General features: G+C 39.4%; 1 protein-coding gene across 1 annotated transcript in view; it reads right to left on the bottom strand.

Moving 5' to 3' along the window:
- Nucleotides 1–13,055, bottom strand: part of NDNF (neuron derived neurotrophic factor) — a 47,018-nt gene extending 33,963 nt beyond the window's left edge. The window contains exon 1 of the mRNA XM_003482448.4: nt 12,481–13,055. The gene's annotated coding sequence lies outside the window, so the exon portion shown is untranslated. The remainder of the gene's footprint in view (nt 1–12,480) is intronic.

Here is a 14,854-nt window from a genome sequence, read left to right as displayed (position 1 = left end):
AGGGAGAAACAGGGGTGAAATAGAGATTGTCCATGTCCTTTTTTCCTCTTACTTTGAGAACTATTACTATATCCACATGATTTCACAGCTTTCTCTTTTCTTTACCTTCTTCATATGGAAAAAAAAGGGGCGGGGCATGCAGGTTTGTTCTCCCTGGAGAGCGTCTAGATTTATCTTAAAGCCCAATAATGGATTAATGAACCATTACCATTTGGGAAATTGTAAGAAGATTCAAAATTATACCAAAGTTCCTAACTTATTCATAGATTTGTTTGGGTTGGCAAGTACAGTATTAATAAATAAGATGCCATCAAGAAGAAATTATTTATTACCATAGAATAAGAAATACCACAGACTAGGAAGTAGCAATTGATTCCATGGATACAATCCCATTTTTTTCCTTAAATATCTGATGGTCCTGAGCTAACTCCTTCCTCTCACCCTACAGTTGTTTCGACATGACAGCCTTACAGCCTGGCTGCTGTCAAAGAGGATTTGAGAGGGTTTCTTGTGCCAAAGCCCAGGACAAAATTAAAACAGTCGTTTAAAAATAACTATACTCAGGAGTTCCTGTTGTGGCGCAGTGGTTAACGAATCTGACTAGGAACCATGAGGTTGCATGTTCAGTCCCTGCCCTTGCTCAGTGGGTTAACGATCCGGCATTGCCGTGAGCTGTGGTGTAGGTTGCAGACGCAGCTCGGATCCCGTGTTGCTGTGGCTCTGGCGTAGGCCAGTGGCTACAGCTCCCATTCCACCCCTAGCCTGGGAACCTCCATATGCCGCGGGAGTGGCCCAAAGAAATAGCAAAAAGACAAAAATAAATAAATAAATAAATAAAAATAACTATACTCTTAATTGATGATATAACCCAAAGACAGATGAGTGAGGTAGATATACCAGGGATCTTAAATAGTTAAAATGGCTGAAGTTTTAATTATTCTTATTTCCAGAAAAAAAGAATAAAAAAGGGGATTGTCACATGAGTGTGTTGTTCTTGTTAAAGGAAATAAAGTCTTCAAACTGTTTGGCCTTAAATTCCAAGGCCAAAAACAAACCATAAACTTGGAGCCATGTATTTGGAGAGATGAGATCATATTCTCCAAGGACACTGGTTCCTGACAATCTAGAAGTTTAGAGAATCGCTTTTGTCTTTCCCTTCTCACTCTCCTATCCCTGTCTGAATGTCTCAGGTGGCTGTTCCCACATCTTGGGTTCCTGTCAATTCAAGATTGAATGTTCTTACAAAAACTTTAATTTTTGGTTTGCTCGTTACTCTTTTCTACTCTCCCCTGTTATGTCATTTTTATGTATATATTCATTTATTCATTCACATTTGGGGACAGTTAAAAGGCTGCCAAAATTCCTATCTAAAATAGAAAATGATCACTAGACTTAGAGTAAGAAGATCTGAGTTGAAGAAATTCTAACTAAATAATCATTGGCTTTTGTATTTTGAGCAAGTCTCTTAATCTCTTTGAGTCTCAGTTTCATCTGCAAAATGAAGACAATTATCTCCAGGATTGTTATAAGATTAAAAATAGTAGACATGAATGTTCTTTTAAAAGTAAAGAAGGTTCTCCTTCTTTGAAAATACTATAAACCAGCTTCTCAAAATAGTTGCAAGGTTTTATTCAACAGCAAAAGGTACACGTTTTTACTTGCTCTTAAAACAGAGATATGAGGAGTTTCGGCTTCAGATCATTCTATCTTTATTTACTTAATCTATCAGGTAAAAGATTACGTTCCTATTTAATGACACTGGCTAGAAACAGAGGAAAGGCCAAGATGTTGGGTTTTTAAAAACAATCATACAACAGTAGGAAACCCTTCATATATATTTTTTGTTATCCTTTATACCCCTTATCTGAGGACATCAATACTGTTTAATAAAAAAAGCTGGATTAGGAGTTCCCACTGTGGTTCAGTGGGTTAAGAATTCAACTGTAGCAGCTCAGGTTAATGCAGAGGGGAGGGTTAAATCCTTGACCCAGTACAGTGGTTAAAGGATCTGGCATTGCTGTAAGCTGTGGCATAGGTCACCGCTGTGGCTTGGATTCTATCCTGGCCCTGGAAGTTCCATATGCTGTGGGTGCAGCCATAAAAAACAAAAACAAAAACAAAAAACTGGATTAAAACTGATTCAAAGGTGAGTATGCTCAGGCTTTTCAGGCACTAGATTAGCAAAGGATTTAAGACACACGTGCTGAGATTAGAAAGTTGAGGATTAGGCTCCGTTCCTGGGATATTCTGCACTATTATTTCTGGATTAAGAGATGATTAAAGAACAGGACACTCAAAAGGCAGATGAATGTGGACAGACTACACAGTCACTTTTAATGAAGAGTTTATAGTAAATTGTGACAAAATAATACAAATATGAAAGCCTACAATTACAGAGATGACAAACCATAAAATACTGATCCAACATGGGAATTTAGACCTATGATGATTTCATTCCTTTTTCCCTCCCAAAAGTAAAATATATAGTTAGGTGTGGTATTTGTTCTTATTAAAAACTTTTAAAGTATTAAGAAAAAGCTGCAGTGAATAAGTTTTGGGTGGGGGGGATTCCACGGTGTTCAGGGCTCATTACAAGATAGAATCTGCCAAGAGCAAAAAATGTTTCCACAATGCCTCTTGGCAGTTGTTGCTTTGTAGGTGTGAATAAACTTTAAATGCAGAGATTTTTGTTCAATTATAGACTGAAGTTGGTGGCTGAGGTGTTAATATGAGTGTGTGTGTGTATGTGTGTGTGTATAAATACTTTTATTGTCTGAACTTACTTATTCTTTATTGTATTTTAAAGGACTTTAAACTTCCAGGATATTTGAAATATCCTATTACATTATGTCTATAATAGCTCTCATCATTACATTGAAATGTACAATTTCACCTAATTTTTTTGAGAAATCATTTAAGAAACCTAATAACTGATCTAATTTCAAATCTTATCTCTCAAAAAATGGTACATTTTTAGTGGAATAATAAAATAACCATAGAGCTGAATTACTATTAATTACTACTAATTTAAAAGAAAATTCTGTAACGTGTTGATTTTTCAGTATTGTATCTACCATAAACACTTGGCATATGTTACACAATCATAGAATATATGTTTCTAAGAAACATATAATCTATGATTATATCCTTTAACATATAACTCATTTTCTAATACCTAATTCCCTGATTTTCTTCTGTGGAAAATATGTTTTATTATTTCCTTTTCTAGTCAGCTTTTCTCTAAAGTATGCCAAAGGCTTTGTCTATTGTGTGAGCGCATGCACGTGTGCACACACACACACACACCAGACTCAACAAATAGTGTATCTCAGGGCATTTTAATACCCAGGTTTGGTCAGTGGGATTCATTAAGAAGAAGGTTGAAGAAAGGAAAAGAAACTTGCTTTCAATTAATTCCATGGCTATATGTAGACTTAATAAATCAAAGTGATGAACTCATTTGCCTTTTGTCATTGGGGAAGAATCTGTGCAAATAGTGGTTGGAAATGTGAGGAGGCAGGGGAACTTTTCCGCAGAACTTACATGTAGTCAGAAACTGATACATCATTTCACTTTCAAAAATTCCCCCTATTAAAACAATACTTTTTATCCTTTGAGAAGGACAAATATGGGGCATTATTTGTCTATTTATCATTGCTCATCCTTTGTGTTATTTTAAACTAGAATATATTTAGTCTCAAAAACAGGATGTTTAGGCATGGCCTTAAATATTGACTTAAAAGTGAAAAACATAATCATTTTCCCCTAAAAAATTCCCTAATAAGTTAACTATTACCAAAACAAACAAATGAAACCCACCAAGTATTACATAAGAAACCTATGAGTAAGGTCTTACGGATTTAGACTAAATTAGTGATTTTTTGAATACTTAAATTGTAAAAAAAAATCTAAGCAAATTGTGTCCCTGAAAATTAGTTTGGCAATTAACCTCAATTTTATATTTTTAGACATTTCCATCAATTTTTTTTCCCTGAAACCAAAGAGTTATCACTTTATAAAAAAGTTTGTGAGCTTAGGTAATTCTTTTCTCAGAAACTGAGTCTCAAATTTCTCAGGAGTAGGTGGATAAAATACCCTCCTCACTGGTTTCCTGTAAAGATTAAGGAAAATGATGGATGTGGAAGTACTTTGTAAACAGTTAAGGATTATGATATTATTAATAAATAGAAGCTTTTTCATTCACATTGTGAAATCCAAAGCACAGAAACAACCTTAACACAATGTTTAGCATAATTTAACTGACAACGATACTGAAATATAATAAAATTTCCAATAAAAATTTCAAAATCTACCACAATACACCTTTTTATGAGACTGATAGGAAAGCTGGATAGCTTTTTAAACTCTTAAGAGTACTGCAATTTTCATAACATAATGGAGTACAATATCCAATTATTGATAGCAGAGGAATTATGAAATGTTTATATAAATAACTAAGAATACTCTTGCAAATAAGCGTGGCTAATTTAATTGAGGGCTCTTTCAGCTACCTGTTTACCTCCTTTCAAGTCCTCTGGCTCTGTAATGTGTTGTCTTCAAAACTCTTAGAATTGTGATTAAAATATCTCTATCTCTATCTCTTTCATTTATATAAAACACCTAAGGCATTCTATACTGGGATGAATATCATAGTCATAGCGAGTGAAACTGTATGTTTCAAATCTTTTTCTAGTTGATTTGTGGAAGTCAGTCAGGGCTGACTTTTTGTAAATGCTGATTAAAATGTCATTTTCACCTTGCATTATTTTTACTTCATAGAAGCTGTCAATTCTGCCATTTTTTATTGTTCAATGACCATCTGATATGCTGAGTAAGAGTATGTTTGTCAAGAGATATACTAAATAATATTAATAAAACTTATTTTCCTTCTGTATACATATAAGTAAATATAAATATCTGACATTTTCTCTTTTCATCATAATGAGACATTGTGTATACCATAATAAGGGTGAAAGGATACTCTCTTTTAGAGAACTCTGCTCTACAAGATTGACACTATTAGAAGGTGGATAACTATTCTGTATAATTTTAGAGGTAACGGGAAGCCTCTACTTTAGCTTTTTAAAGAGGTATCCTCTATCTTTCATTTTAGTTAAAAGACATATTTTTAAATCAAATAATCACTGGACCTAACCTTGCAAAGATAATCTCAAATGTCTTTTCCAATTCCTTGACATCAAGATTCCCAATTCCTTGACATCATGATTTCATCTTAAATTCACAGCCAAGTAGAATAAAGGTGAGTTACCTAATTTGTGGGACTCAATGTAAGAGCTCTTGTTCCAAAATTAAGAATTTCAGGACGACAGCATCAGGTATTCAACTGAGCATGGGGAGCCCCTCCTAAGTGCAACCCACGAAGCTATCCCTGAGTATAACTTATCCTAGAGTAAAAGAAACTGAGAATCAATAACCAGAGGAGGAGAACATGGAACAGGTATATGTTGAAGGTAGCCTGTCTAAACAAGGAGGCTCAGAGAGCCCAAGATATATATCAAAGCTTTCTATAATTTTATCTGAAACTAGCCTCATTCCAATCTTGCTTTATCTAGCTTTTAACATCTTTGGAAGATGCTGGTCAATTGTAGCCTACCCTGTTTCCCATCCCAGAGGTATATATTTTCACATTTATTAGGAACACTGAAAAATAAAATTAAAAATGAAAAATCATCTTTTTTCAGGTGGTGTTTTAGTACCATAAGAGACCTTGGTGACATTTGGGGCAGGGTTTCAATACTTTTCAAGACATCTCTCATGGAACCTGTCTGTTATTTCATCTATTAGTACAGATAAACTTGCTACTGTAATTGTTAGAGTATTAAATTTATATCTCCTATATGAGGCAGTTTTATTTTTCCATAACATGTAATAAGTCTTCACAGCAATTTTAGCAAACTTTGAAGGACTGGCCCTAGAATTGAGGCATCTGAAGACCTGAAGAGGCCAAGGGGTAAATAGTTGAAGTCCCTTCTCAGTTTGCCAAGTGTTTTAGCCAGAACTGCTGATTCTGATCTCTGTCACCACAGTTGGCAACAAATATCTCTTCAGTAACAGGATCCAGTTACTTCTGAATAAATCCCAATTTGAAGCTTTTGATAGTATCAGTGAATTTTAGTGAATGCTGTAATTTAATATGAAATTACAACATTTACCAAATGCTATCAACATATGAACAATATTTAGATTTAAATCCTGATATATATTAGTATTTACCTTTAAATATATTTTAAACAAGATAACTAAGAAGGGTCATGTACATTTGTGTGTGTGTGGTATGACTGATAATTTAATCAGAAACACACTACTGGAATAAAATGCATAATATTACATTATGCATGCCTATGGGCTTAGAATACATATGACCTGAACAAAAGACAGTAATCAAACCCATCTCCTAGGTTCATAAACATTGCTAGCATTTACTTTTCACTATGGTGTGCTATAAATTGCACATACATTAGAGAAATTAACTCAAAATAAATCAAGCCATTTTATATTAGATTTTCCCTTTTAAAAATAATATCTGCAAGTAAGTACCACCATGTTTAACTTTTGTCTGTCAAAGGTCTAGATATGGTATTATCTTCTTTTTTTTTTTTTTTTTGCTTTTTAGGGCCCCACCTGTGGCACATGGAAGTTCCCAGGCTAGGGGTCGAGTCATAGTCACAGGTGCCAGCCTACGCCATAGCAACATCAGATCTGAACCGTGTCTGTGACCTACACCTCAGCTCAGAGCAACACCAGATCCTTAACCCACTGAGCAGGGCCAGAGATTGAACTGAAGTCATCATGGATACTAGTTGGGTTCGTTACCACTGAGCTACAACAGGAAATCCTAGATATGATATTATCTATCTTTGCATATAAACACTTGCACATAGTATCTACAACTTTAAAAATAGTCATGGTGATTTCAAGAAGAAGGTATCACATCTCACAAATCTTTCTAATTATGAGTTCAGTTTTTACTACTTATTTTAGAAAATGATAAATTTCAGTCTCATATTTTATCTAGATCTGTATATATAAGGATGTTCCCTCAGAGAACAAGATGTAGTTATGATAATTATTTTTTGTTGATAAAACATCCATTTGAATATAGCCCATATTTTTGGCTACGTCTTTAGACTGTGAAATATATGCTCTTTGAGCACACAGCTGGAAGAAACAGGGTGTTTACCTTGATTTCACAGTAGGAAGAAGAAACATTAATAGACAGAAATTATGTAATCACCATTTAAATCAGTTGGTCTCCACTTCCTGTAATTCTGACAGAATCATCCCAACTATAGAACAGATATGAGTACATGTTGCTAAATTTTTTTTTTTTTTTTTTGATCTTTTGTCTTTTTAGGGCCGCACCCTCAGCATATGGACGTTGCTAGGCTAGGGGTCTAATCAGATCTACAGCTGCCGGCCTACATCACAGCCATAGCAACTTGGGATCCAAGCCTATCCAGCAACGCTGGATCCTTAACCCAGTGAGTGAGGCCAGGGGTCAAACCTGTGTCCTCATGGATCCTAGTTGGGTTCATTAACTGCTGAGCCATGGCAACTCCATGTTGCTAATCTGATTTGTGTTATTTGGTTATTATATATAAAATCTCTATACTGCAGAAGCAGTATCTAAGAGTTCCACTCAAATGAGTTGATTTCCAATCATGTAATATTGTTTTTGTTGAGTTCTTTCTAAACTTTACACAACCCCATTATTTCTAAAAATGCTTTTTTCTTTTCTCACAACTACATAAAAGGCAGCAACTTCTTTCAAAAGAATAATTTAAAGAGACATTTGATAAGCTAACTATATACAGTCTGCCATATTTTTCTTTTGCAAAGAAAATATTCATTTCAGAGTTTTCGCAAGTGAAACTAAAAATAAATACTTCAGGGAAATATATGAAACATTAAATAGATGTCATGTCCAAATTTGCTACAGGAAAAAAACTGACAAATGAAAACCAAAAACTTAACTAAAATAAATCAGTTTCCAAAGGATCCAGAACTTATTGAAGGAATAATGACATGTAATCTTTGAAATTTCTGTACTTAAAAACTTGAGATCTGCAGACTTTAAAGGGAAGTTTAAATCAAATCTAGTTTGGTGAGTTCTTTAAAAAAAAACCAAAAACTGATGTTGTAACAGGACCCAATATCCAGCTGTTCTGTGGTCAAATCTGTTTCTTTATCCCAAAGAGAAAAGTCTGAAGAAATATACTGCTAGTTTGCTTTTATTCCATAATGATCAAATACCTTATTTTTGCATTTCATAAAGGCAAAGCAAGCAATGCTTTTAAAAAAATTTGGGGTGAATTACTATTATATATTTCATATGTTTCAAATATTCAAAAGACTGAAATATATGGATTTGTTGGTTTGCAGTTTTTGGTAAAATACCAAAAGGAAGAGGGAAGGTGTGCATACAGCACCTTCGGGCTTAAGAAGTGTGTTTAGGAAGTAAGCAGCCAAAAACAAGCCTGCTTCCGATATTGGCTCTGGCATTGGTAGGTATGGAACACCGAATGTCAGGTGTCAGGTCAGAAGTTGCAAGAGATACATGAGTCTATATACACATCCAAACAAACAAAGACTCATCCTAAAATGGTATTGGTTTTTCCAACAGTATAACTAAATTTATGGTTAGCATACTATTAGTATAAAATATTAGTAATTCTGTTATTTCTATGTCTTACTATAGAATTCTTTTTTTTTTAAATGACAATAACAACAATAGCAGTAAAGTATTTACTTTTCTTCCTAGGTAGACATTAATGTAGAGGCATAACTGCATATATCCTAGGTGTCAATATGCATTGTAAATACAGCAGAAAAATAAAACAATTTAGCCTAAATCCAGGATTTCAATTGTAAAGTATTCTGAAATGGGGTGTTAAAATATTGGAGGACTTCTAATTTTAAAATTAGTTTTTCAAAGCAAAGATTTGGTGTGATTGTGATTGAGTATTCAGCTATAACTTTTTAAGCTGTTGCTTCCACAAAATAACTGTGGAAAATACATTTTTCAGAATTATGATTCCAAAATAAATATTTAGAGGTACCAGAAAGCATTTCTAGGTCAAATGAAAAATCCAAATGATTATTGCAGAAGACCCAGTAGAGATGATTTTTAGGACATTCTTTCTGGTGCCTGGCTGACGGCAAGTGACCCTGGCTAGTTTCATTCATTACTGGGCTGCTAACATGGATGCATTGGTCCCCAAAGCAACACCTGACAAGACAGAGAACAAAAATATTGTCAGAGAGTACTGCTTGGTTACTGGAATCAACCATCTAATCATTGTGAAAACTAAGAGAGGTTAAAATAACTTCAATTAACACAAATTATGTGGAATTCACACTACTAAGCTGTTTATTCAGGTATAACAGTTCCATTTCTGGTATCTACTCATCCATCATGGCAAAATGAAAAATAAGCTCTGTCCTAACAATGACAAACACACACAGTTTTAAAATAAAAATTCTGACCTCTAGATAGACTGAATAAAAAAATGAACAAAGGGAGATAACAGACAGATACACTTTATTTCTACCTTTCCTCCCTTCACTTCAAATAATTTGTTGGCATTTTACCATACATTTCCCCCACTATTATACAGAGAGTCTGGTCAGTAAATCCACGTGAGAAAATGAGAATCTGAATCACCAGGTTCACAAAGCCAAGTGAAAAAGTCACTACATTACGTTATCTGACCCACTGTGGCTACTTGGAATGTAGCATTCCCTCAGTATGCTGTTATTCTTTACTTCTTATCATTCATATTTTACAATATGAATGTTCAATAGACCCAGGACAAATAAACTGAGAGTGGGGGCTTCCCTCATTCTTAGAAGGATAATTTTCAAGTATATATTTTGTTACATTTTAAAGAGATAAAAGCAGTACCTGCAAGGAATTAAAAGATGTTTTATATTCATCGTTTCATTTCTGCTGAAATAAATAATTTAAACCACACATAATTCATAGCAATTTAGGCCCATTACAGAGTTCTAGCTTATTTTGTGATAGCTTCTAATTAAAACAGAGTGTTACTGCCACACTGAGTCTCGGACTTTGACAAACAGGTCTAATGAATAAAATGTCCTGACATAAAAATGAAAACACTAATACAGACAAAGCTGCTAGCTGTTATGTTTCGAGTGTGTGGTATGGATTAAGTACATTTACTGAAGTTAAGAACTGTGCAGGGAAAACAATTGTAATTTCTTTTTTAAAGGAAGAAGTGAAGGATTTTTGAGAGAAATCTGAAATAGCATTAATTTCTCAAACTTCTGGGCCCCTCACTCCCAACCCCCCCACAAGAATTTAAACTCATCAGAATCACTTTTAAAGGATAAATGGTGGGATATTTTAATATAATCCTGAATATAGGTTAAGATTGAAAATGGGAATTGGGACCATAATTAATTATGTTGCCAAGTTTTTTGAACTTTAAGGAGACAGACTGAGGCAAATGAGGACACTTATAAGACTGTAACCTTATAAAAGGCCATGGGTTAAAACTTTGGTAAAATGACAGTATCTTTTGGACATTTGATTAATTCCATATGCAGAATGAGTGTGAGGAATTAATACCCTTTTGGTGTTTTCACTTCCTGAAACCAATGTAACAAGAGACTGACATAAAATCAAAACCAAATATAAAACAGTCTTCACCTAGGGTTATGGCCTTATTATCACTCTTAATAAACAATAACGAGTGATAATAAATACTGATCGCCCTCAGTACACTCTGCGCTGTACGCATATTTGCTCTCTATTTGCTCCCGCATCCATCCATCACGTCTTTCAAGATAATAAAACAATTCAATCCCATCAAATCCTCACAACTGCTCCCTCGGGAAGGATGTTTTATCTCTTCTTCTGCGAGCCCAGGGAGGATTTTACTTGTTTGAAGGGGGCGGAGAATGGAGCAGGGTCCTATTTATTTCCATTGACGACTCCCCTGGTTCTCACAGGCACTCAGGGGTCGGGTGGGAGGAGAGGAGGAGGTGTGGAGATTCCCTCCTTCAGAAAATAAAAAGGGTTCAGGAAGCAAGGCGGGAGGAGGGGGGAGGGGGGAAAGAGGGTAGTGTGTTTTGGGGAATCAGCAACAAAATGAAGATATGTATGTATATATTTTGTATGATTTAAAGGGATTGAAGGATGAGAAATAAATTTACAATCCAACTAAGTTGCTAAAAAGAACTCTGTTGAAAACAAACCAACCCCAAAACATTTTCTCAGGTTCATTTCCCGCTCAAGGTCTTGGTTTCAGGGAGCTACTTGTACCCAGAGCAGGAGATGGACAGCGCCCCAAAGGGGACCGGGAGAGGAACCACGACCTAGCCCTAAAGACAGCTCAGCAGCAGCCCAGAGGTGGCCACGGTAAACTGCAACGGCCTCGGTGACTCTGGCGACGCGGGTGCTTGGAACTTAATAAAATTCTCCCGCCTTTACCTCTGAGGTCTGGGGTGTGCAGTGAGTAAGGGGCTCAAAGGGCGCACAATGAAATGAAACCGCACCCTAAATTCAGCAGTTTTCGAAGGGCCCCCAAAAAGCAGCTGGGACCTGGAACCACTCGTTCGGATTCCTGAGGGTCAGGGCCGCCCCAGCTCCAACCCTGAGGGTGGCGCAGACTAGACCGAACCCCGACTCTCGAATGGGAGTCTAGGGCACGACGCCCCGTCACTCCATCTGGGGCGGGAAGGAACGTCCTCTTGGTGACCGCTCTGCTTTCCCCGCAAAAGTGGGATCGGGTCCCAGGCCCCCGTGCCCAGCTCGAGTAAGTTTCTCGCCTACTAAGCAGAGGACAAATAAGGAGCCAGAACGGCGGGGGGTCCGCTGGGTGAAGCCAGCACAGATCCGAGCGTCCCCGGCTGTGCGGCTCCGGACAGCCCGCCTGGAACCCGCGTCCAAGCTGCCGGCGGGCGAGCCTCGCGCGCTGTCCAGACCCCTAGGTTTTCGCCTCACTAGCAGATGTGCCTTGCAAGACCCCGGTCCCACAGTCTTTCTCCAGCAGTGGGCGGAGGCATGAACCCTGGGACGGAGGCAGCGGCCCTCCCGGCAGGCGGGCAAAGAAATTGTCCAGGCCAAGTCGGGGATAAAGGCTTTACCGCTCCCGGGACTCTGCCGCACCCGGGGCATCGAACTCGGTGTCCCAGGCCTGTGCACTCTCTCCACCTCCTAACACAGCTGGGGCCACCCTGACGCGAAGCCACCCTGGAGAACCGAGGGAGACCTGCTCTACGCCACTCACGCCCTCAGCAACCCAGGATCCGGCGCCTTTGCCCAGCGGTGACTGAGAACCTAGCGGGACCCCACAAAGTGAGGGGGTGCGTGCTTCCACCCCTACCCCCACCCCAAATAAGCCCTCGGGTGTGAACTGTCCTTGGGCTAGGTCTCGAGTGGCCGGCTAAGGTGTCGAAACATAGGAGGTTTGCTTTTCTCTCGTTACTTACCTTAAAATGTTTGCTTCTCCAGGGGAGAAGAAATATTCCTCCCCCAAGGTGTGGTGTGCGCAACAGTCCACGTCCCCGGCGCGGGCCAAGATACTAAGCACCAGTACTCATGAACCAAAGGGACTTGCGGAGTGAAGGGTGGATGGGTGGTGGAGGAGAAGGCAGTTAAAAGAGAAGAATTAAATCGGCCAAAGTGTCTCAACTTTGCGGCCGGCGCTGCAAACTTCAAAGGCGGTCGAAGACTGGCTGAGCGCCGCCGCCTAAGTTGCTGCGAAGTGGAGCGGGGAGAAGCGCGGGACTAGGGGATCCCCGGGCAGAGCCAGGGAGTGGCGGGAGGTCCTTTTAAATAGCAGGGAGAGTGCGGCGCTGGGCGGCGGGAGGATGCTTCAGCTGAGAGCAGAGCTGGCGAGGGCTCCGCGGGCGGCAGCTCCGGGCACTGGCGCCAGGCTGGGGCGCTGCGCTGGGAGAGCAGGGCGCACCGGGCGGCGGCGGCGGGTACGCGACTGGGTTCCCCCCGCTCTCTCGCGGCTCTGAGCTGGGAGTGTGTGATCACTCCAGAGTGTCACTGCCGAAGCCCAGAGTCACTCCCCCTCCCGCCTCACCACTGCCCGCCCTTCCCCTCCCTCCTCCTCCCTCCTCTGCCCACTGCCTCCCGCTCAGTTTCTCCCTCCCTCCCGCTGCGCGCCATCGCGCGCGCGCACCCCCCAACACACACCCCCGCCGCCCCCACTCACGCAAGCCTTCGCAACGCTCCCCAAACAGGGATCCTAGCTGGCGGCATCGCTGGGGAATGTATTCTAGTCCTTACCTCCCCGTCAGTGGCGGGGAAGCAGATGGAGGCCCACCGAGACCCCCTCAGAGCTACGAAACTCAGAAGTATACGCGGGACCATCACACTGTCTTCGAGACCTGGGTGCACAATAAGGGGGAACTCTGGGGTTAATTCGAGGGCAGGGTGGGAAGACGAGCTAAATCTAGAAGGTTGGAGGCTGAAAGCAGAGTGTGCAAACTGTGTATTCATGTCCCATTTTTCACCCGGCCGCCTGCCTACCACAGCCTTCACTCGGGGAGCTCTTCCCTCTTGGCGCACTCTGAGTCCGAGCCTTCTCCGGTTAGAAACTCAGCAGCTGTTTTAACAATTGAAAAGCCGCCCTACAGGACCAGTGAGACAGCAGAGCGTGTGAAGCCATTAAGGCTGACTAGGTAATTATGAGAAAAAGTTACCTAATTAGCAACCTGGCCGTGGCGCAGGAAAACAAAGGGGAAAGAAAGAAAAAAGACTAAGTTATTTAGTAATCTCACTTTTGCTACTGTGAACCTAGTTTCCAGCAAACCTGGAAATTTAGACACTTTAGATTCTCAGAACATATAGTTTATTAAGATTTAGTGTCAACAGTGAAAGTATGAAAAATAACTTGACTGCTTCTCATCGCCACAGAAAAACGAAGATGAAAAATCAACCCTACCGAGGTCATATTTTTGTTAAATACTTGGTCACAGAAGGCTGTCCAGTGCAGGTCCTGAATGAGAACACTGCAACAGGTGAATTTCTAAAACGCATTCACTCTGCAAAATCATTGTATAAAAGACAGAATTTTTAAACGCCAAAAAGGATGTTGAGCTCACTGTGCCAACATTTTTATCAGTTGAAAGGGAAAAAGGGATGAGGTGGGAAAAAGGAATCTCTGGATCTTTGCTCAGAAGATCTGGAGAAGTAACTTCTGCATTTAAGATATGGCCCCAAAGGAGTCATTGGAGAATTCATTAACAAACATTTATTAAGTGTCTACTGTGTACCATATATGTCTTGGCGCTGAGATTTCAAGGTAAGACATGATTCCGGCCTTTAAGGAGTTCACAGCCTGGAGGGGAGACAGGCATCAATGAAAAGTTTATTAGTGCTATAATGTGTGTTTTTACCTGTTTCTGTAGGAGCATGAAAAAGGAAGCGGCTAACTCCCCTTTAGAAGTTACTCTTGGTAGAGGTTTTAGTGTAGAGTTCTGAAGGATGAGGAAACGAATGCCAAGCAAACAAGGATGGGGGAGGAAAGGACTTCTACGAACAGAGAAAAGAAAAATGAAAAGGTTAGAAAAGTGTCAAAGTGCAAGGTCTGTCCTGGGAACTGGGAGAAGTTAGGTGTGGCTGGACTGCAGATGAAACAAGCAAGGTCAGGTCCCATCACACTGTAAAGGCCCAAAGAACCAGAACTTTCTGAAGGTGGTTGGGGAACTACTGAGGATTTTAAGCAAGGACAGATTTTAAGGTTTTTAAATGTCATCAAATATGAATTTTGGAAAAGTACCTTTCTGGAATCATTGTGGAAGACAAATAATAGTGAGGATGTTATTTCCAGAGGAAAATTTAAGGTAGGGA

This window comes from Sus scrofa, chromosome 8, assembly GCF_000003025.6.
Source record: "Sus scrofa isolate TJ Tabasco breed Duroc chromosome 8, Sscrofa11.1, whole genome shotgun sequence".
Classification (NCBI taxonomy): domain Eukaryota; kingdom Metazoa; phylum Chordata; class Mammalia; order Artiodactyla; family Suidae; genus Sus; species Sus scrofa.
The sequence above is the reverse complement of the archived record's forward strand: the minus strand, read 5'-3'. Positions and strand labels throughout refer to the sequence as shown.